The sequence below is a fragment of the Cyprinus carpio genome, chromosome B13, assembly GCF_018340385.1.
Source record: "Cyprinus carpio isolate SPL01 chromosome B13, ASM1834038v1, whole genome shotgun sequence".
NCBI lineage: Eukaryota > Metazoa > Chordata > Actinopteri > Cypriniformes > Cyprinidae > Cyprinus > Cyprinus carpio.
In genome coordinates this window covers 6,095,111-6,120,902 of record NC_056609.1, presented here as the reverse complement: position 1 = coordinate 6,120,902, position 25,792 = coordinate 6,095,111, and the positions used below count along the sequence as shown (strand labels likewise).

General features: G+C 36.0%; 1 long non-coding RNA gene across 1 annotated transcript in view; it reads right to left on the bottom strand.

Annotated features, from left to right (window-relative positions):
• The window catches only part of LOC122139384, a 31,867-nt gene extending 6,907 nt beyond the window's left edge, over positions 1-24,960 (bottom strand). The window contains exons 1-2 of the long non-coding RNA XR_006156235.1: positions 24,924-24,960; positions 17,719-17,765 (exon numbers count right to left, since the gene is read on the bottom strand). This is a non-coding gene — a long non-coding RNA (uncharacterized LOC122139384). The remainder of the gene's footprint in view (positions 1-17,718; positions 17,766-24,923) is intronic.
• Between the last annotated feature and the right edge of the window lie 832 nt (positions 24,961-25,792).

Below are 25,792 nucleotides of genomic sequence, written 5' to 3'. Positions count from 1 at the left end.
TATTGCCCCGTTTAAGGCACTGCTTTCAAAAGAAGACTGAAGACACGGTTAACCTAGATACTTTCCATTTCTCCTTATAGAGTATCACTAGATCCCCTCCCCGACCAGTAGCGCAGGATTTACAAAATGAAGGTATATCCCGGAGGAACAGACTGGTTAAGAGATGAAAGTAGTCATGTTTCTGCCAGGTATCAGTTAAACACAGGAAATCCAACTTACGGTCAGACAGCACATCATGCAACAGGGGTCCTTTATTAGAGAGCGAGCATATACTGAATAATCCAAAAAATAGATAATTTTTAGCATAGTAGCCAGCAGATTTGGCCAGATTGGAGAGTACATGTGACGAGTCAGCTGCCTCCCCGCTAATTATCATCATCACCCTGTCCTTTAATTGCTGCCTTTTACCAGGCTCCCGACAGAAGTGGGTCAATAGTCCATGCAGACCTCCATGCTGGACGAGGGATGGATGACCAGAATGACCGTTTTGGGCATGAATCATTGATGTTGTACGTCCGCTGGAATCCATGGTGAGTGTATTTCCGACATGGCTGGTAAACAATGCCTGGATGAAAACGTAAAGTTGACGGAGGCGAAGCTGGAGAAGTTCCTTCGCCGAGCATTGAAGCATCGACACCACAGGATGGTATAAAGCAGAGAGGATGACCCAAATATAGGTGATCTGAACAAGCAGCTCAGCAATTTTCATAGTTATTGTATTCTGTGCCAGAGGCACGGCACATGGAAAGTCAGAAATTAGTAGCTGGCAAACAAACTGAAAGCCACGAGAAGCATCACACAGGGAGGTATATAATAGGTCACCTTTAAATAATTTGTTTGTGAGAAAGTTGAGGCTACTTTTATTGCACTAATATTTTTTATAAGATTTTCAGTTTGCTGTATAAATGTCTATTTGTTTGTTTATAATTTATATTTCCCATCATTTATCATTTCATCATTTTCCATCATTCCTTTAAAAATAAACATTCCTCGCTTAATTTTGACTTATACTAAAAGGTGTTTTATTTATATTTAAAACATTATTTGTGTTGGTGTTACAAGTTTGAAAGTTGTATGAGGTAACATATGATACTTCATATTTATTAACATTAATACAATTTTATATTATTTAAATTTAAAATATTCAGCCAGTCTCCTTGTTTTTCTGACACATTTTAAATGATCACTTTTGGTGGGCAGTGTCACTGCAGCTCGCTTTATGAATGCTTGAGTGGATTTAACATATAATTAACATTATAACATTCTTTCCCAGGCCTGAAACTCATAGCAGTATATATTTAAATTAATTAATAAAAAAAATAAACTACTATACTACTAGACTAATTAAATAAATGGAGACATACATAACTAATATACACAAAAAAAAAAATGAAGATAGCAATAGAGCTTATATTCTGTATTGTGATGTACACCTGGGTGTAACAGATATCTGTGTTTTCAGCATGACCCAATGAATATTTATAGACCAGTTTCATCACAATAGGCTAATGCAGCGGTTCCCAAACTTTTTTTTCCTGCGCACCCCCTTCTATGTCCCAACCGGGTTGGCGCACCCCCAATCCCCACTAAGTAAAGATGTCAAACAAAATGTCTAGACATATGGCAAAATAAAACCCGTTTTTTGCCATGCATTGGTCATAGAGCTCATTGTTGCGGTGCCTCAGGTGCTGAAATATATTTATTGGCCAAGGATCACACGTACTCCGTCTGCAGTGCGTGTACAGTATGTGTATGCAGTTCAGAAGCAGCAGCGAGATCGCGTTATTGTAACGCGAAAGAACATTAAAATAATGCGCTACGAGCGCGAAAGACTTCCCCGCTTGCACGCAGATTTCCTTTGCTTTGTCACAAAACCCAGACACACGCCTGTGCGCAGATACACGCTGCTCTCTCATCCGGAGAGAGTGCGCGCAATAATTAAAACATGTCTCCTCTCACTCACTCACTCACAAACCCTCTTTATGCTCATGCGCTGAATTCATTCTTTTCGAACCTTTCGATTTCTCACCTTTCCTGTTCACATCTTTTACCGCGTGCCAGTGTGAACGCTCTGATCCCATTAACATGGGCTCGGAAAAAAATACGCATCACAGACAGAGTTGTGTGAAACCTGGAGTTAAGCATATGCCCAGTCTGTTCTGTTCTCGCACTAGGCGCGTTGCATTCTGATTAGATCGGATGGCATACTGCGGGAGGTCGGGACCGCGTAAAACTCATGCTATAAAGCGATTTAGAGAATTCGCGCATGCTCAAATCTTGATTTTATTACGATTTCGATTAATCGCACAGCCCTAGCCTACACACGATCCACAACATAATTAAGTAACAAAGTGCATAGGCTCATGGCAGATATGAAGCCCGTAATGCGTCTTTCGTAGACCCAACGCATGAATGAAACGGAATTTTTTTTTTTTTTTTTTTTGTGGCTTTTTCTGCAACTCCCTCCACCTTTGCTTTAAAAAAAATGTAATGGGTCTTTTGACTTAAATTGCCATGTTTCGTGTGCAGGTGACGACGGAGATAAGACGGCTTCAGACAGCTGTTTGCTAGAACTTCACTGCACAACACACACTGAGCCTGAGGCTTCTGGCAATCTGTATCGCCGATCCAAGTGAAGCCCAGACCTAGATAATTGTCATCATATTTCCTTCTTTTTTTCCCCGTCTGGTGTTCACCCTCATCACCTCTTTTTTTTGCCATCTCCTTACCTCCCTCACCCTCTCTTGATCCTCTCTCTCCTTCGGGACAAACAACTTTATCAAAAGACGTCCACTTGACAGTTTCCCCCTAATTTCAGCCAGTTTAAGCGTATTTATAATATATATATATATATAATATATATATATTATATATATATTATATAGGGAATGAATGAAACAAGTTGGCACACATATAGCCTAGCCTGCAGCGCATAAAAGAAGAGCAGTGCGTAGAAGACAGCAGCTGTCTTCTTTTTCTATCAAAATGAAAACTAATAAATTATAGTTTTTTTATTTAAAATTAAAGCGATTACAAAGGAAATGTTTACTGTTCATGTTTTTTTTAATGGTATGGAAAAATCCCACTTAAAAAAACAGACCGCCATTACACTTTTCCTCTCGCGCACCCCTTGGTGGCAGCTCGCGTACCCCTGGGGGTGCACGTACCACACTTTGGGAATCCCTGGGCTAATGCAATAAAAAGTTATTCGAATTTATGGAAATTTCATTATTATTGAATAGTGAATGGTTTATTACCAATAGGTGGCGCTGTTACCAAATTAATTTGGCATGGCCAGTGTGAGAGGACAATGGCACATACAAAGTTTGGTGTCGATATGTCAAAGCTTTGCAGAAATACAGCCTCAGATATAGCCTGGCATTTTTCCACCAAGTTCACTGATGCATTAAACAAATATCGTTTTGTGTATCAACACGAAATCCATTACTTTTTGCCAGCATGGTCTGAAGATGTTCCAGGTCAAATGTGGTGAAAATCAGACCAATGGTCTTGGAGGATTTAGAAAAAGTAGGTCTTCAACATTAATCAAAATGGCAGACAGGAAGATCGGCCAATGTTGGCATAATAGGTATTGACGATATCTGCATGATCCAAGGACTCTATCAACATCAGTCTCATTACAATAGGCTAACGTAACCAAAAGTTATTATAATTTTTAGAAATTTCATTATAACTTTTGACCACAAGATGGCTCTGCCCCCAACCTTTTTGATTACCATTAGGGCACGGTGTCAAAGAAGCATACCAAGTTTCGTAATGATGCTTCAATGCGTTCGTAAAATTTGTGCATTTGCAGTTAGCCTCAGGTCATGCTTGTTATAACAGACACTAAATTTGTTCTCAATGGACCTTTATCACAGCGAAACTGATTACTGGAAGTGCCCGTAGAAGCAGTGTATCAATTCTTCCTGTTATGTATATTTTTCAGGTGAGTCACACCAAACATGCAAAAGACAAAACACTCAAAAATCCTAATGCCATCTCTACACTGGATGCATCAAAACGCATTTTCTATATCCGTTTGTCAACTTGTTGGTAGCACAAATGGGTGGAGCGCGGCAGCCATTAAAGCGCCACCCGGCAGCCACATTTATGTAGCACTCACGCTCAGATACTGAACCACTGATTATAATCTGGATCTGTGTGCTTTGACGCAACGTGGTCGCAATGTTCACGCCTGGTGTAGTAGTGTTAGTTAGTGCCACTAGTTTACACCAATACTACCGCTTAGACTTGTGCCGGTATTCGGTAATGCGATATATCGCGGTAATGAATATGCACGGTATTTTATCTAAGGTTAACTAGAGGTCTTATTGTAAAGTGATACACATATGTCTCTAAAAATCTCTTTCACACTAAAATGTGTAAAATGTTTAACTTTAAATATATTTTTTGTATTGCTTTATTGTATTTAAATGTTCAGTTATTTTTGAAGAAAAAAAAAGTTATTTAACCTGTTATACTGTATTATGACCACTTTTTTTAAAAACTTAATTTCAATACCGTGATAATACCGCATACCGTGGTAAAACATGATCAATTAATCGCAACATGAAAATTTAATACCGCCATATCCCTACTACCGCTTCTAAACTATCATTTCCATAGCTTTAGCGCAGCTGCCAGACATCCTGTGAAAAACAATAGCAAACATTTAGACACGATAACGCACAGTATGCTTTTTCTTGTTTAGAAAAATTTATATGAATGCTTTTTGTTTGCTGATTGGCTGTGGTTGGTTTGAATGCCAAATTTCAAGATTCAACTCTTAAAAATATAGCCTAATTTATATTTGTGTGCCTTTTTTGCTGCTTGGGAACTAATGAAATAGATAAATCAGGACAACACTAAAATATTAACGATTTTGAAAATGAGTAGCATACAGGTATGTATCCTATCTTCATCTACTTAGTTTTATTTTATACTCTTTTAAGTATTTGTAAGCAAACATTTAAATATTCTCACAAAATCATGAAATATAGTAATGGAGGGTTTACTTTTTTTTTCCATTTGACATGTATAAATGTGGTATATTTACTGACCACAATTACCATGTCCACTATCTCAGAAAAAAAAATCAGGAAATTCAATATTATTCTCAAAACTGGTATCTTCTAAAATTAAGAGATCAATATTATTATTTTTCCATGAGAGCTAATTGAAAACATCCAAACATATCACAAACAGTAAAAAGGAGTGTTCAAGAGTTCCAAGAACCAGAGTATGTGTAGCGGCAACAATTTCTCCTTTGCACTCCAAGCATTCAATAATCACTCCGTTCCAGCTCCGTTCTGGGTTCACTATTTCCCGCTCCTCACTCAACTGATCAGAAATGCCGCTCCACGGCTAAAGTATTTCAGTGTTTTGAAATTCTGTTCTATTAAATGAAGAATAAATACACAATACTAGAAGATTAGTTTAATATTAAATTACTGCTTACACTCACTTGCATGTGGAGCAAATATGACATGAATATGAAGAATATGCTGTAACTTTTCCATCTTTAAGCTGATAAATCACAGCACAGTGTGTTGACAATTTTTTGCAACTTGAAACTGTTTCTGTGTGCACAATCTGTACGTTGTTGCACGAGCTTGTGTGTTATGTGCGTGCATGCAGTTTGTAATTAACTTCCTGTACAATAAAACGTTTAAAACATGAATTCATTGAAACAAACAATTGAGTATCCACAATGCTACAACAAACTTTACATGCTTGAGAATATAACTCCCAACACTTGTCCACCGCCATCATTATAACCTTCACCTTCTTTCTGATTTGAGTGATCCACAGATCTGTCAAAATAGCTAATGATGTTTAATGCTTGAGTTCTTGATAAAATGCAGTTGTATTATGGACTGTTGGCATTAATTGTGCTTGATTTTCAATGGAGCGGTAATAGAGTGCTCTTGGAGCGACTGAAAACTACAATGCTCTGACTTTCAAATCCAATACTCGCACCAGTCAAAAATCACGCCACTACACTCACTCTGCCAGGAACAGAAGAACAAACTAAAATCTCTACTGTAAATATGCCCCTGTGGATATATTTTGTAAACAGGAATTTTTATCAAGTCTTTTTAAATTTGGGCAACATCATCACCAAATCTGTAGCAATGAAAATCACCAACATGCTTAAAAACTCTGTAAATAAATGTTACTGCACTTATTTTCAAATAATTTATTTTAAAATGTATTTCACTGTCATTTCATTTTTTTTTTCATCAATTTAATGGATCCTTGAATTAAAGTAATTTCTTAAAAAAAAAAAGTAATGACCCCATAAATTTGAATGCTACTGTAAATATAATAACAGTCCTCATTATAAACACAAAATAATAATCAATTTCAATAGTCAGTGAAGACAATAAGATTATGTTTTATTTGATGGGGGCAGTGAAAGACCTGAATACTGGGTAGGGGGGCACTGGCCTACAAAAGGTTGAGAACCACTGACCTAGTTGAATAAAAGCCTGTTAAAATGAGCATCTGCAGGATGATTTCAAAATCTGGACATTTTTTGGAGACAGTTAAAAGAGTTATTCTGATGATTACTGTGCACAGAATTTTCCAAACTCAACAGAACTTGTAGTTTTAATCCAACATAACGTTATCGATTTCACCACACTGTGTCAGCGCTTGTTTAAATAGTGACTGCGATGCTGTATTGTGTGCGAGACCTGATGAATAAGATCAGAATTAACATTGATTAATTTGTATTAAATTTTAGTAATTTTTCATTGACCGTTATTTCACTGTTTGTAATACGTATGCCAACAATCTTAATTAATATTCAAGTAATCAGTATGAGAAAAACATTGTTAATGAGAAGACGAACTTGACTTAAGCAGGTTAGTTGGGAAATAAATGTATTTATTCAGAATGCACATTTGGAAGGGAAATATATTAATAGGAACATTTCAGCAGGTTATACGAGATGTAACCCTAAACATCCTCAGTTTTGAAATGCATACTCCATGTGAACATGCTCCTGTTTAATATATTTAGAAGGACCTTAATTCATCCCACCACATCTAATCCATGTTGTGTCAGGAAATCTTGAAAACTGAGGCAGTGTGTCGTTGTTTAGTATAAAAGCAGTCAGGTACGCTGCAGTAACATGGGTGAAAGAAAGGAAAAAGAGGATTCTCCCATTAGTTCTGACTGTGTTGCGATGGGGCCTGAAGTGGCGAAACACTGCTTCACTTACCAGATATAGGAAGTGCGATAAAGGTCCATACGCCAAACCATTGCAGATATAGCCTCATTCTTTTTGTGTGCTTTTCGTAGAATTAGTCTGCATGTTATTCAAGAACAGTTTGACTAAACTTCAATTCCATAACTTTCTGCCAGCATGGTATGAAGATGATCTAAGCCAATTTTGATGAAAATCAGACAAAGTCCGTCTAGTATGAGTTCGAAAAAGTGGGTTTTTCGAACAATTCAAAATAGCGAAAACCTTATGATTCTTAAACTTTGGACTTCATTCGACTCGGAATGAGCCAAGGATTAGAAGAAAATTAGTTTTCCTTCTATGCCTTATGGTTCAAAGTTATTAACATAAACATTACTGCCAAATTACAACTTTCCCACAAGCGGTTCCAATGGGCTGCCATAGACTCAAGAGCAGAAGAAAAAATAGAAGAATAATAATAATAACGCCAACGGATACAATAGGTGCTTTCGCACCTTTGGTGCTCTGCCCCTGATAAAATGGTTAACATGCGCAGCATAGGCAGTTTCTATTTATAACACGTTTTCCGCGTTGAGCAATGCAGAGAATCACAGACATATCTGTTGATTTCAGGAATGCAATGGCCAATCAGAGGTGTTTAAGTTAGAATCCACTCACTGCTCAAAAGTTTTTGAGCAGTGCTGAAAATTGCACGCTTATGAATCTTCTCATTTTAACACACAAAGTGTAGACATTATGGAAGATTCATTGTGCATATATTCATTGTAAACCTTGCACGCAGCACTCCATGCTTACTTTTCTGCTAAAAATGACAGTGAACAGTGGTTTGTGAATGTTGATGCTTAGTCTAAATAATTTTTGCTGGAGTGTTCATGTGAGAGATGCAGCAGTCTTTTGTCCCATCCCAAATGCTCTCATTGGTTGAGATGCGTGATGACGCCCATCCCAAGCCAGTACTGATCAACAGTGAGCAGTCAAAATCAAAACTAATAATAATAATAAACTGCGTAATGTGCTATAAAAGAATTGTCTGCGTTAATTAATGCATTAACTCGATAACGCATTAACTTGCTGAGCCCTAATATATATATATATATATATATATATATATATATATATATATATAGTATATATATACACACACACACACACACTGGATAAGGGCTGGTAATTAATTACATGACGTGGGTGATTAATTAATCTAATTAATTGCACATCAAATTTGGCTGAGAAATTCCTCTGTCGTATTCCTCCCAAAAGATAATTTAAAGTCATTGTTGTGTAAAGCATCAAACAGACATTACAAAAGTAGCTTCAGCAAGTGTTTTGTTTGAATAATAACAAATATTTTTGATACTTTTTTTAGAACGATAAGCTTTGTACAAATCTATGCATTTCAAAAATGCAGGGCATAGAGGAGCAACAATAATGTACATTATATGGAGAATAATGTTTTTTTTTTTTTTTTTTTTAACCTTAAACCACATAAACACATTGCATTACACCGAATACACAAAGTAGTCTTCTTTTTAGCCACGTCATATGACCCCTTTTATGGAATGATACTCTAAATAATAAACTAAAACTGCCAGTAGGTGGTGGTAAATGCCTTAATGATTAAGTCATAGAGTTATTTATTCATTCATTTTATTCGTTCAAATGGCTGATTCATTCAGGAATTAAGTGAATGGTTCTTTATGAATGGTCCATTGAATTATTAGTCTTGTTCGACTTGAAGTGGATCATCACCATCAGACTGATCGGTGTGTGACATCAAAGTACGGCAAGAGTTATAGAGAGCAGAGACTCTGCATGCTTTTGAATCGCTCTCAGCGGTACTTTGATGTCATACATCGATTGGTCTGTGCAGTGCCGCTTCAAATCCGACGCACCTATGGCCAATGGTTCAACGTGCCAAATGGTTTACCCAATTTATTCCAAGCATTAAGAAATTAAATGCTGCTGTGTAGGCCCTTTTGGGATGGGCCTAAGACTGCAGCAGTGCACACATGAAGTGCTCACGACTTCATAAGTGGAAAATAGGAAGTTTCCGATAGCATGTGAAGACAGCAGAGAAGCGTTCTCGCTCAGCACAGTGAAGTGCACCATTTTGTTAACTCGCCCGCATTCACCCATCAAGTGTTGTTCTGTGCCGCACTCTGTTGCGTTGGGTCCCCTGAACTCTGAACTCTACTCAAAAGGTGCCTGTTATAATGTTATGATTGAGGCTCTGGACTCTTAGCATAACTTGTTTTTCTATAACAAACTATAAAATATTTTCTATAAAAACGTTAATGCCCTGGCAGTGGCAAATAGCTTTGGTTTTATATTTAATTAAATTACATAAATTAAATAATATAAGATTAAAAATAAAATAAATAAACTAACATCAATTAAAAAAAATAATACTGCAAAAAAAAAAACAAAAAAAAATCCATCACTTTTTTTATTTAAAGCAGTGGTCGCCAACCCATCGATCGCGATCGACTGGTAGATCTTTATCACTGTCCTAGTAGATCCTGAAAATAACAGTAAAACAAGTACAAAAAGCATTAGATTTCACCATTCTCCGTACTGTATTTTTTGTACTTATTTTTCTGTTATTTTCAGGATCTACTTAGACAGTGATAACGAAAAATTTCCTCCAAAAAAAAAAAAAAAAAAAAACGAAATTGGAGGGGGACAATAAACAAAGCGCAAATTTTTGAAGGTGACACAAAAATACAGCTAAAATTGTACTTGTGAGGATATGTATACACATATGTAAGCCTTACTACTATAATTGCAGCAGGGAGACCGTGGCAAATTAGACAACTTAAAGCTGTTGTGGTCGCGCCGCGAAAGTGCTCGTGTATCTGTCACATAAAGATTTTTTGTTTCATGCAAATGTTTTATGTAACAAAAAAAAGGCTCAAGTCAGACCATTCTGTTCTTGCTTTAAATCCTGAAATTGTACAATCTAATTCAAATCAAAAACACATGCTTATGCAACGTGTGTAGCATCATCTTTTACGAGATATGAAGCAGTGGTTATATTGCCTCTATTTTCAAATGCCTACAGATATTTTAGTTTAATGCCAGTTTGCTTGTTATAAAGCAAATAGCCAATAAATAAATTTGCTTTAAAAATAAAAAAATAAAAAATTCAGCAACCAGTATCAGAATCAACCAATTTCCTAATTAAAATAAAAATAAAAAATCTGATCTGAATCGGCCATGATTGGTGCATCACAAATTAAAACACTAAATAAAAGGGCCTCAAATTAGAAGTACAATCTGGGATGTCTTTTCCTATCAATTCTTCAACACACCGAACCCCCAACTGCTCCCCGGGCTCTGATGTGTGCACTTGGATGGGTTAAATGCAGAGCAGACCTGCCAACCTTGGAAATTTTTTTTGAGTACCATCAGTATGGCAGGCGTGCGGGCTGGGGGTGTTTGGTGGGTGGAGTGGGGGTAAACAGTTTACGTTTTTTTTTTTTTTTTTTTTTTTTTTTTTTACTGTTTACCATAACTGTGCAGTTAATTTTTGATATTTAGTTTTTTTTTTTATGCCATTAAAAAAAAATAAAAAAATACTCCAGTACACATCTGTAAAAGGCTGGGTGACATGAGCAAAAATATATATCTCTGTATGTTTTGGCTGATTTGCGGTATACGGCAGCCTATATATCTCGGTATTTTGTATTTGGATTAAGCATATATTATGTGCAAAAAAAAAAGGGTTAAAATCACCATTCAGTAACATTGCAATCTAAAACAAAAATAATCATTTTAAAGCAGAAGTTAGTTAATAAACCAAAAATTAAAATAACAAAAAACACAGACTAATTGAGTAAAAAGGCTATTTTGATTACCCCTTACTTTTTACAGTTAGTGCTATCATACAAATACACTTGCTTGTAGGTTTAAAATTCTACATACAGTAGGTGGCCAACCAAAACGGTGGTTCTACCGCCGCCACGTCTGCAAAGTGCAAGTTATCAAACAAGCGCATCAAAGCACATTTTCGCAAATAGACGTCAGTTTTGCCTCGCTGATGTGTTACATTTGACGGCTGCAGTCAGGGAAAATGAAAGAAAAACACTGTAGTTAAAATATTTAATATTCACAGATGAAAGTTTGGTACTTATGAAGTTATGTGCATTTCTTAGAACAAATTCAAGCAGGATAAATGTCAAGCCTATGCCTGAGCTTATATTTTCTCTAAGCTACATGGTATTAAACCATACTTTAGATTTGACACATTTAATAGGTGTGCAGTATTATTTATATAATATGAATTATGTGTTATATTATTCAAAAGAAATTGTGGTTTACTTTGCATCGGAGCCTTAAAAGTGGTAGCCTATTTTAGTGAGCTGGGCTACATGGATTAATATGCAAAATGTCAATATTCTCATATATAAGGCCTATATTTTAATTTATATTTTAAAATTCCTTTAATAAAACAACATGCATTTTTTTTTTATTCGTTACCTGTCATTTATTTTGACAGATAACTTCTTGGGGAAAAATATATTTGCCTGCACACTGATTAAGAAATTGTTGCATGTTTTATGAATTATTTCCTTTATTTTAGTAAAACATGAGGCACTCTATAATTTCGCTCCCATTATTTAGGCCTAATTAAAACAAGAAACGAATAAACCTGCACAATTTAGCTAAATCATTGAAACTAAAGAATGGACGGATTAATAAATCGTCCTCATGTTTAAACTCAAGATCTCTCATTATAATCAACAAAATACACACAATGTAAAAAAGAGCTTCATTAATTGACAACTTCAGTGATTTTAAAAGGGGCCTTCTTTACTTGCTTTCATATAATTTAAGTAAAAAAATAAAATTGCAGCCGCATTTAAATGCAGGTGTGTAAAATGTCAGAGTGCAAGATTTGCTCTGCGCGCATGATGCTGAGTGCAACGTGCAGCATTTATTCTTATTTGTTTTATCTTCATTGCAAATCTTGTTTGGTTTTATTTTGGATAATTGCATGTAAAAAAAATAATTTACGTTGTAATGCATATGCAAAATGTGAATTAATATTCATATTCAAGTGTTTGTGCGAAAATTATTAATGCTCATTCATGACAGGGAGGCGCCCTCTCGATCACTTGAATTTTTTCCTGATAATGAATTAACTTATAATTGGGGTGTCTCACATACATGATAAATATATCTACAGAAAGCTTGAAATGTCTTTTAAACGAATCAATTCAAAACAAAAGCATTATGTAATCTGTGGAGGTTTCATTTCTCTCTAAAGGCGCGTCCATGTGGAGAGAATCAGCACTGTGAATTTCCTCTTGCAGACGACAAGAAAACATATGTTTATTAATAAATAATTAAAATGTCTCCTTTTTCACAATTATTAGGCTACTTCTGCCTGTGCTTTGTGGCAAACTTAATGCATGCGCTTCAGCGTGGAATATATTAAGGCTCATTATGGATTATAGATGTAAATTTTTAATAAACCTGCGATTAGTTGAATAATGACAAATGAACTACTAGTAACTAGAAAAATCTTACGTGGGGGGCAGACCTATTAAATACCCTCTAGACATCTCTGTTAAAGTTTTAAAGCATTTTATATGCGTTTGCATAAATTCTGCTTTGCGTTTGCATAAATTCTGTCTGTAATGGAGAGATATACCTTAACATTGATTTTTCCTCTGAAACACAAAAACAAAAATTGAAATAAAATTGATATTTTATGTTTGAGAAACAGCCAACCCTTCTCTGCAGATATTCTTGCTTCTGGTTTGTGCATTGTAAATACAACAAAAACAAACAAACTATATATTATAATGTCTCCAAAAACTCCAAAATTTTTTTAGTCACGTCTGTAAAGCATGTGTATTTCCCAAATCTAAAATAGCCTATAAAACATGTTCATAGACGGATACTTTACTGATGTCTGGACTCTGTTTGGGATTTAGAAAAACATAAAGAGATGTTCAATATATTGGTTATGAATAGGCTACATTTTTATGTTTCATAGTCTAAAAATATTGTTTAGACGAAACAAAATAAAATTAATGCAACAGTTTGCATCTTTTTTTTTTGAGTTAAGGCAACTTCCTCTGAAATTTAATATAATAACTAATAATAACTAATAAACTATATTGCGCTATACAGTAATCAACATTTGAAGTGGATCAAAACCTTCGTTCAAATTTGTCCTAAAACCAAAATGACGAGTCCTATCTAAACCTGCTCAGCAACTTTGAAACCCTCATAAAACACTGTGCATATGAAAGACCAAGAGATTCACACATTTATATCAACCCCGACAAGCTATACAGAACTACCCCCCAACCCCCTCCAGCTGAACTGAATTTGGTCTGTTTTTGGGCTGTGAGGAACGGTGTGTTGCCATGTTACTGGGTTGAAACATGCCTGCACTCACAGCAGCTGTACTTCTTTTTATTCCTTATTTTCTCGCTAGTAGCCGCATTTCCACTGTCGGGCCAGTGCGAGCCAGGGCTTAAAACGGGCCGGGCGGGGCTAATAGCCTCGGGCCAGTAGCACGAGGCCAGAATAGTGCAGCGTTTCCACAGTCGGGCCAGAAGCTCCGCTGCGCGTCACTAAAACCCGCCCTTTACACGCCTCTCAGGAACAACGTCATGCAACCCCATCAACAAAGAGAAGTTATCAGAAAACTAATGAGAAATAAGTCACTGGAACTAGCGCGATCACAAAACGAACACGATAACAGCGCCCTTTTGTTTGCATGCTTTGTTAAATATTTAAATTCAAAAGCATCAATGTTTTACTATAAGTGATACATTGATCATAATGATTCAATTATCAGGACTCAAAATTAATCACACAGAAATAAATGTATTTCTATTTTTTATTTTTAACGCTTATGAAAATGAGCCTGCTTATTCAGTCGAGTCTGTTTCTGTTTATTTGTAGCCACAGTAGCCTATATACGTCACATTTAGAATGAATGATAATAACTCTATTTTTATAAAAGCTCCCAAACAAAAAACATTATTATATTTTGATGTCATGCTATGCAGAGCTAAACTCTCGAGACGAGACTTATGACAGATAAAATATGTTACTAAATAAATACACAATTGTGATACAGAATAAGATGCTGATGTCTGATTTCTCCAAGTGGTTGCATTTACCATTTATTCATGTATGACATGACATCAAAGCAACGAGAGATCAACGAGATCTCGTGCCTCGCGGTATACCAAAGCGCACTTCAGAGCGCATCTTTTCCAAAGGCCGGCTTCATTGTGAACAAAGTCGAGAAGCTCCCTTCTTCCCAACAATGTGGACAAGCTGGTGTTCCTCTCACATAATATTAAAAAAAATAAAATCGAACTGAAAGCTTAGGTAAGAATGCTTAATTTCCTTTTTGTAGTGTTTTTCTGTTTGCTATCTGTTAGGCTATATTAAAAAAAACCCGGGTATTTTTATAACGGGTAAGCTATAGGCTGGTTTTTTCTTCTGTAAGAAAAATTAGTCTGATGTTTGCAATTTGTTGTTTCAGGTCAAGACTCATCCGTCGTCTTAATGGCAGTTTGCGGCTTTGCTCTGATATTTTTGATTTGTATTAGTGTTCTTTAAATTATTTGTTCCACATTTTGTCTTAAATATAGTTGTTCTAAACAATTTAATCAAATACTTAGGTTGTTGATTTGTTTGCCGCCTTTCTTTTTTTATTCTAAGTTTTGGCGTTGTGCGATGTGCCATGTGCATTTATTAAATTTTTTTGTTAATTTTCCTTAACTGTATACTTTAAACGCTTTACTATTCTGTTTTAAGCGCTTCATTTTCATTTTGAACGCGCTAATATCATGCTTTAGCATTTTCTGTCATATAGAAGTGTTAAAACTTCAACTTGGACTATACCTTTCCTTGTATATACGCAAGTTTTTATATTAATATCATAAATGAACGATTATTCGACTAATCGCTAAAATGCAGGAGTGCTAGTCGACTAGGAATATCTTTTAGTCGGGGGCAGCCCTATAAAATAGGCTTTGTAGTTCATGCGAGTTTCAGTATCGACGGGAAAAAAAATCATAATTAGCAATATGCCAAAGTGGGCCGCTGCTGGCGCCGTATGGCACGGTGAACGACTGTTTCCAATGAATATGTGCGCGTGAGGCTCCAGGTGATCAAACAGCTTGAAACAGAAAATACTCAATTTTTGGATCACACAGTAAAGGCACAATTCAAAAATGCTAAGTCTTAGCAGTTTGAAAGATCAAGAATAATAACAGAGTTAATAATAATTATTGCTAAATGCTGGACCATTTTCTTTTCGCTCTGCATATGAAACCTGAAGATTTTTTTTAAACCAAGAATGAACCGAAATGAAAACATTTAATGCTTTAATGCTTTTAATCTGTGTGTGTATACAGTATACATACATACATACATACATACATATATACATACATATATACATATACATATATATATATATATATATATATATATATAATATATATATATATATATATATGTAGGCCTTATATTTAATGACTGTTTATGTGCTCTTAAATAACTGCATTATTAACATTATTTTGATGGACACTGTTACAGTTCATTTTAATGACACGTTTCTAAATGAAGATCACTGCAGACCAAGGCTGCAGACAGCGCACCTTGTTTGTTTTCTTTATATTGTAAATGCACAAAGTTTTGTTGTTATTATGTGTGTATACAAATAAAAGTAGACCCTTTACAGATTCGATTGATGTATTTCTCTTATCTGTACGATCAAAACTGAAAGTGTAATTTAAGTTATTTTCGGGGTTATCAGGAGAAGATGCCTCAACATGTGTATATGCTTGAATCAACTCCAGAGGGTTAACAGTAACGCTGCCAATCAGTAGGTGTAATCGCCTACTGTGATGTCAAGTGCTCTTTATAAGATTAATCTGTAAACACATTCATGGATTTATTCTGTATTCTACACAGCTCTGTCCCTTCTCTGATAAGCGCTCAGATGATTTCATGGTTTTATGTACCTAATTTTAGAAAATAATATTAATAGCAATAACACTCAAAATTACTTTATATTGTAATTATACATAACTCCGTGTCAGCTTTGCGGTTTCTTATATGGTATGTTTCTAATTTGTTTTGTAATGCTTTTATGTTCATAATCATTAAATACTATTAAAAAGAACAAAAATAAACAGACATTAACACGTTCATAATTTTATGTATTTATTATTTTTAGTATCTTGACACTGTCCCCGAACAGTGTTTTGAGCTCATATAAAAATATTAAGTGGTAGAGCGCCCTCAGCCGACCGTTAATTTTACATATTTTAATTATATACCAAATTATCATCATTTTTTGTAAGTTAACAACGATGCCACAGTTATTGCCTAAATAAACACATTTTAATATAAATAATTGTATGAAATAACCGTTAAAACAGAAATAATAAAGATGTAAACGGCATCTTTCATTCAAACTCGCTCTCGCTTCCAACTCATCGGTTCTCCGCATTGGATTGCTGGAAAATAGTGCTTCAGCGAGTATACATCAGTTGTACCCTCAAAATCAGAATGAATTGTGGGTAAAAAGTAGTGGACGAATGTAGGGAATGAAGTCCTTCACTCAGAATTCGGACATCACTACAAAATGGCTGACACCCGATATAGTGCATTATATAGTAGATAGGGAGAGGTTTCGGACACAGCTCTAGGTTTTTTTTTTTTGTGCTAACATGATGTATACCTAGTGCAGCTTTAGGTTTCCAGGTAAAGCACGATATTACAGTTTTACTGAAATAGTTCTGATAATTCGCTGTGAACCCACTATATGAAGCTCCTCCCTCAGAAATAGGCAATGGGCTCAGATTGGTTAGCTGGCCTAGTGTGCTGTGATTCGCTAAACCACCTAGTGCGTGGGCAGAAACTTCACACCCCTCACCTCAGTGGCATTTGCTCCGGTGTTTTATTTTAAACAATGGCGTCGTCAATATTGCTTTTCAATTTGAGCCCAACTGAGACCCAAAGAATATTAGTGAATAAGAGAATCACACAAAACCTGTGCAAGCACAGCTTTTACAGGATGTTTCAGAATGTTATATTTCTTTGTCTGTGTCATCTCATACTTTTAGATACGTTGCTATTTGTAAATGCTATTGCTTATGTTAGCTTCTAATATCAGTTCTATAATCAGGATTAAGAACTGCTGCTTTACAACATTGATTCTGAAACTTGTGAATGCATTAGTATCCTTAGAAGACAGAATCACGATTCATATATGAATAGATTTTTTCGAGCACACCTAGTTTTGATGGCAGGCAGCAACTCTTCTCTAAAGCAGTGCAACATAGCCTTGCCCCCTTTGTTATATGTTCCCGGGGGTGGGGTTTATGTAAATGTATACACAATAAATGTGAAAAGTTGTTTGTCAACTTGAAAACAATATATACATTTTCAACTATAAACAACACAGTATACATACAAATATTGATAGCATTATCATAAACACTAAAATGTCTTACCACAGACTGGTCCGTTGGTTGATGATCTGCCACCGAAAGTTCAGTCTCTGTTTTCAACAAAGTAAAAAAAATAGGAGATAACATTAGACAAATCCTGTACTGCAGTCAATAGTGACAACTGCATTCTACAACCAGACTTACTTCCAAAAAATTCAGGTAGTCACACCAGCATATACAACAATTCTATGCAGTGTGCACAGAACTGAACTGAACAACCAGTTATTAATGACATATCAGAGTAGTGTCTCTCTTTTGTTTGTGTGGTGCAAAAAATCATAAAGAACAAGGTATGTCTTAATATTAGCCTTTAGATGTCTTCACCAAACTTACCAAACATGTGAAGTTTGGTGCAGATTGGACATAGCATGTTTAAGTTACTGTAAAACAAGTCATTTCCTATTGCCAGCAGGGTGGCGCTATGACTATAACTGAATCTTGGCATGTAGATGTGTTCAGGCCAGGTCTCTCAGCAAACATGTTAAGTTTGGGGGCAGATTTAGACACTGCATGCTACATAAAGTTACATAAACTTCCTGTTTCACAGCTTTTTGATAGACTGCTAGGAGTCCATAACAGTGTTAAACATGTCACTTCCTGTTACCATTAGGTGGGGCTATGACTATAAGCGAATATGGGCATGTAGATGTGTTTCAGGACAGGACTCTTATTAAACTTGTTTAAATTTGGGACAGATTGGACACTGCATGCCGAGTTACATAAACTTCCTGTTTCACTGCATTAACAGCATGTTTTAGCGTGTTTCTAGCATGTTGCCTGCCTATTTAACACTTGTTAATGCTTTTTAATATGTTCCTAGGAGTCCATGACACTTCCTGTTGCCAGAAGGTAGCGCTGACTATAACAGAACATGGGCATCGACGTGTTCAGGACAGAACAACCATCAAACGTGTGAAGTTTGTCCGAAATCACTCACTCGTTCACTCATTCACTAATCCCTATATAGTGTATGGCAGTTGAGTGGACTATATCAGGAAGGAGTGAACAAATAAGTGAACGGATTCGGACGGTGACGTATACACTGCGCGTGAGACTTGGAGTGGTTGCAAAAACATTGTCTTATGTTATTTTATATTATATGTACCTAATTTTAGAAAACAATATTAATAGCAATAACACTCAAAATTACTTTATATTGTAATTATACATAACTCCGTGTCAGCTTTGCGGTTTCTTATATGGTATGTTTCTAATTTGTTTTGTAATGCTTTTATGTTCATAATCATTAAATACTATTAAAAAGAACAAAAATAAACAGACATTATCACGTTCATAATTTTATGTATTTATTATTTTTAGTATCTTGACACTGTCCCGAACAGTGTTTTTGAGCTCATATAAAATATTAAGTGGTAGAGCGCCCTCAGCCGACCGTTAATTTTACATATTTTAATTATATACCAAATTATCATCATTTTTGTAAGTTAACAACGATGCCACAGTTATTGCCTAAATAACACATTTTAATATAAATAATTGTATGAAATAACCGTTAAAACAGAAATAATAAAGATGTAAACGGCATCTCTCATTCAAACTCGCTCTCGCTTCCAACTCATCGGTTACCCCGCATTGGATTGCTGGAAATAGTGCTTCAGCGAGTATACATCAGTTGTACCCTCAAAATCAGAATGAATTGTGGGTAAAAAGTAGTGGACGAATGTAGGGAATGAAGTCCTTCACTCAGAATTCGGACATCACTACAAAATGGCTGACACCCGATATAGTGCATTATATAGTAGATAGGGAGAGGTTTCGGACACAGCTCTAGGTTTTGTGATGTAATGTTATAGGCTAGTGCAGCTTTAGGTTTCCATTGCGGTTTACCGAAATAGTTCTGATAATTCGCTGTGAACCCACTAACGTATTTTCTAGGAATGTGTCGATTAATGTAGACTGTCATTGTCTAATTACTTTGTGTAATAATAAAGAACGTAGTGTAGTGCACAGACTTTATAATTATTGTGAAAGTGCTGTTTATGTAGTTATAGGGTTAATGCAGGGAGTAAAAGGACCTGGTAGAGAGAGATGAGTTAGTTAGGCTGGTGCGCATGAGATACAGCTTTTCTGTGTTATAATTAAAGGTTTCAAGACACGGAGCGTCTTTTGTCTGTCATTCTTCAGACATTACAGTAGACATACTTTGGTTTTCCAACTGTATTGTTTACATTAGTTAGTCTCGTAGCACTTAGCTAACGAATCCACCATTATGATGTTTTTTAAAAGTTTACAGTTTAGCAGCTAAACTTTAGCTGGGGCACGATTCACTTGCATAGGTGTTAAAAATGTTTGTATGTCATTATTTTAAGAACAGATTGGAGCACTTTAATATTGTTTTATGAAAAAAGGTGCATGTCTACACTGCATTGATCCGGATCAAACACACACAAGGCTGCTGGCCCGGACGGCATTCCTGGACGTGTGCTAAGGGCATGTTCAGAGCAGCTTGCAGGGGTCTTCACAGACATTTTCAACCTGTCCCTCACCCAAGCAACTGTGCAAACATGCTTTAAGTCCACATCCACTGTGCCAGTACCAAAACACTCATCGCCAATGTGCCTGAATGACTATCGCCCCGTAGCACTCACACCCTCATTATGAAGTGCTTTGAGGACCCACACCTAGCACACCTCAAAGACTGCCTCCCACCCACACTGGACCCACACCAATTTGGCCTACTATAGAAATAGGAGCACAGAGGATGCAGTATGCCACAGTGCTGCACTCTGCACTCACACACACTGGACAATAACAACAACATATGTTAGGATGTTGTTTGTTGACTTCAGTTCAGCATTTAACACCGTCATTCCCTCCAAGCTGACCACAAAACCTTGGAGACCTGGGCATTAACACCTCCCTCTGCAACTGGATCATGGACTTTCTGACCACAGGCCTCAGCATGTTAGGTCAGGCCACACCTGCTCCACCACCATCAAACTTAGCACCGGCGTACCACAGGCTGTGTGCTGAGTCCATTCCTCTACTCCCTCTACACCCATGACTGCAAGCCTGTGCATGGATCCAACTCCATCATTAACTTTGCAGACGACACCACAGTGATTGGCCTCATCAGTGACAACTATGATACTGCCTACAGGGAAGAGGTACAGCACCTGGCCACATGGTGCGCTGACAATAAACCTGCTCCTTAACAGCAGTAAGACAAAGGAGCTCATTGTGGACTTCAGGAAGAAGAAAGGAAGCACGCATGACCCCATCCACATTAACGGGGATGGTTGTTGAACGTGTCTCCAGCTTCAAGTTCCTGGGAACGCACCATCTCGGCAGGACCTGTCCTGGACCACAAAAAACCTCCAGCCTGGGTCAAGAAGGCTCACCAGCGCCTCTTCTTCCTCAGAACACTGAAGAAGAACCAACTAGTCTTCAGCCATAGTGGTGAACTTTTACCGGTGTGCGATCAAGAGCATCCTGACCAGTTGTATTATGAAAACGCTGTCTACGTCGAGCTCGCAGCATTCTTAAGGACCTCCTCTCACCCTGACCATGGACCTGTTTAACCACCTTCCCTCCGGGAGGCACTTTAGGAGCCTCCGGACAAAGACCAGCAGATCTAGGAATAGCTTTTTCCCTACAGCTGTCTCCTTGTTGAACTCTGCCCTCTGACACCCCCACACCATACACACAGACTCTTCCCCACTTCATCACTACACATCTGACCGATTTATTATTTATTTATTTACAACAAGCAAAAAAACAGTAACTCGCTATTACTTGCACTACTGTCTGTTCATCCAGACACACTGGAATAATCCATTTTGCACACTGAAATATTTTCTATGCACTTTACTGACCATTGCAATAGTGTAAATTACGTTCATATGTTCATAGTTCTGCCTATAGTAGTGTACATACACTTTCACATAATCCATCTATATAGTATGTTCATAGTACACCTATCTGTATATCATGCTGATAGTATTTAAAATCTGTAAATTATGTCCATAATACTTATCTGTATAGTTATTGTACATATTGTAGACCTTGTATATTCTTGTATTTTTCTGCTGATGGCCCGCTAGCCCCCTGCAATACTGTGCGCCCCACAGAACCACTGCTTTAAAAAGGACTTTAAATAAATAAAAAAGAATATATATATATATATATATTACCTTATTTTTACCTTATACTGAAGACTTCGACCTTAAAATAATATATGTGTGTATGTGTATATATATAATATATATATATATATATATATATATATATATATATATATATATATATATATATATATATATATATACACACATACACCCATATATTATTTAAGGTCGAAGTCTTCAGTAATGCAATCACCGTAACACTTACTGCTTAAGTAATTTCAATATGCCGTTTTGAAGTACGTTCATATCATATACTCTTTCAAACATTTCCGCATGTAGCATGCCAGGGTGCACAACAAAACCCGCCCCAAATTGATGACAATCATGTCATCAAAGTACCATGAGAGCTATAAGAGAGCGGACGTCTCATGCTTTGTCCTCGATCAATCTTCAAGTCCAGTCGAACACACCTCTTTACTCTCACGTGTCACATAACCAAACGTAATTGAAAAATCACTTTTTTTTTCATATCGCGATATTATCACAAATGCATTTAATCATTCAGCCCTACCTTAGATGCCTTTAAACCTGTTGTAGGGGACTCCAACACAATATTAGGACACTTAAAAAAAAACACATGACCTGCTCTTTAAAGCAAAAAAAAAAATTAAATTCTGAACCTGGACTTTTTTCTAGGGGTTGCGGGTGCAGACACATACACAGGGTTATTTGGCAAACAAAAAAAAGAAATTTATTGCCTTGAAACTAACTAGTAACGTATCTGCCATTGCCATTAGCCCTTGACAGTCTCAGACGACAGATTATGGTGGATATATTTGAAAATGGCAATACCAAGAAAGGTTACTCACTACAATATGGTGCAAACACATGTACCATTTAGGATGCTTTTGATATCAAGTTTTGCTGGTTAGCTTTGTCCTTTTCAGAGTACAAGATTGACCTACAATCTAAACATGAAATTTAAATACTAGGAAATTAATATAAAATAGGAAATACCACAAAGCCAGTTTAACTACAGAAATCTACAGTTCAGTTCAATTAACACAGCAAAAACATAATATGGTCCAAGAACTGGTAAACTTAAACAAGGTTCATACAGATACTGCAAAATAAAAATCCAGGACTTTCAAGGATTTGCACTACTTTTTTGGTTTTCAAGGACTAAAATCAGATCTCACTTATCAAGCAATATTGTTATTATCTTTCAAATTATAATAAATAAACTAAGAAAAGAAAATGGTACAAATAAAGTGCAGCACATGCAATGACCATGGCAACTTTAACATTTGAAAGGATACTATGCCAAATTTATCGCTTTTTCAGACAGATTTTTTCTTCATGAATATATGATTGACCTGAAGATTGAAAGCTATGTCATACATGTGGAAATTATGAGCATTATCACACTCATAGACACTAGGGGTGTGACAATACACTTAGCTCACAAGGTGAGACAAAATGCAGATACTTTGTTCACTAGAACAAGACAATGTTTCAATACTTTAAGAAATTTTAAAATGACAATATATTTTGCTTTTAACCACAAAAAGTAAAACAATGCAGTTGTATTTTGAAACATTTTAACTAATCTAGAGCTTAACTAATTATTATTTTGCTAATCAAGTAACCTACTGATTATTTTGACAAGCGAGTAATCTGATATTTATTAAAAATACAAATAGAACTAAGTGGAAAAACAGGCTTTAATATGACTATATTTATACATAAAGTAACGATGAGGCAACAATAATTGGCCTAAAATAAAGTATCAAAACCAAGTACATGATTTTATTGAACAACACTGCTAAATACATACCTGCAGAAGGCGCCAACGGCCTGGTGATGTTTCATGTGATTCAACGACGTTTAAATCCATTTAATTTTAATATTTGGCCACAATGCAAAGTCAGAAACTTTTTTATTTGAAATTATGATGTACTATAAATCGCATATTTAAAAATATGATGATGTATTCTCCTGTGTTGGCATAGGTTTATATGATTTACATTATAAATCAAGTGAGTTTTCCCAGATGAACGCTGTGCAGGAAGAGATAAGCCCTTTCACACATACATTCTTCATGGATAAATTACTGTTAAGAGGTTACGTGTGAACAGGACCTTTTCAAAAATCCTGGTAAATTTATTCTGGCAATCATATCGTTCATATGGAGATGACCGTGATAACTCTGAGCTGTTTACAAAGCTCCGCTGCTTTTTTTAATAGCTTTTCTATATAGATATGACCTTAGATGGAAAGCTTGAGTTGGGAAGCTTACACAATCTATTTTATTAACACAACAGTAACCTGCAAAATCAAATTTTTATGTAGCAAAGGTATATAATGTACTCTTATTAAAGGTACCATTATTCTTCTATAGTCTTATATGGAACTGACCAACAACCTCAGTGAATATGAGCACATACTGCACATTTATAAGCAAATAGCACTTTTTTTTCTTCATTCACACACACACACACAAAAAAAGCAGAGCCAAACTCTGTGCTCTGCTGCCATTCGACTATTATAATGGTGATTTGACGTTGTTTTTGTTTTTTTTTTTTTTACACAAGTGGTTTGTTCACCACAGTATATTATAACTATACATTTTGTCAGATTTATTGTGCGCCTATTTCATTGAGCTCTCTGTTTGGTGGTGCATCTTTTTTTTTTGCTGTAGTGTGTTAAGTAGGAAATATCAGTTTACATTTCAAACATTCATTTTGCCATTAACTGTAATAATCCAGTGCGATTTTTTGTTTTGCACGAGTCTGACAACAGCCAGTGCTCCACCACAGATATCTGATCTATCATCATCCAGTCTGTCTGCAATGACATTATTATACATTTCTTCTAGCTTTCTTAAGCTAGCATATTTTTCTTTGTTTATCTATGAATCAAATTTGGGAAATCTGTATTAAGATTACACAATTTAACAACACATATTACACAGTGTAGTAGTAAATGTATGACTGAGTATTTAAGGGATTCAAAAAAAAAAAAAAAAAAAAAAAAAAAAAAACAAAAAAAAAAAAAAAAAAACATGCTCTGGTTTGTTTAAACACATACTTCCGATATCTTATATTGATGTTAAGGTACCTGCAGCAGATAGGTAAACCGTGGGCCCAGCAAAGGATTGATTGAGGCTGTCATATAATCACGGATGACAGGACATCACCAGCTGCTTCATGAACAGACGGTGGAAAGACATTAAGGAAAACACAAAAACTGCACATCATTCATGAGTCAGAGTCCAACCACACGAATCCAAATCTAATGACAGTGATGTCACTTCCATAATCATAAACCAAGGTGAATATAAAGCTTTATAATAAGGGGTACCTAATCATCATGTAACTAATTACCCAAATTAAACTTACTTTAACATAAACTAATAATTAGTGAACGCATGGAACTAATCCGAATGAATAAAGATGGCTTCGAATGCCTGAATAACGGACTTCATGTGAGTACAATGTTTGATAGTTACTTTTTGAGCGCACCTTTTTTTAACAACCAAAAAGTATTGAGGAATTACAGACGTTTTCTCTTTGATAAGCATGAGGAGTGGATCCAGCGAGAGCTTGTGACGGGGCTACGTGGAATTAAAACTTTTTTGTCAGAGGAGTCGCGGCAGTAGAGGTGGATGGCGCAACTATAACGACATGGTAAATAATCCCCTTGCCCCACCTCTAAAGCGATACTAAACTGCAGTGGAAATGCAAACTGAGCCGAGCCGAGTCGCTACCACGCAGTGGGAAAAGCGCCACTAGTTTCCCGGGAGGTCTCCCATACAGGTACTGACCAGGCTCAACCATGCTTAGATTCAGTTGTGGCCAACCAGGTCTTGATGTACCTAGTGGTGCCACCATAAAAAACAGTTGTATAACAAATAGTTGTAATTCCTATTGATTAAATGCAGGCATTTTTATCCAATAAAATTTATGGGTGCTTTGGTAAGACTGAAA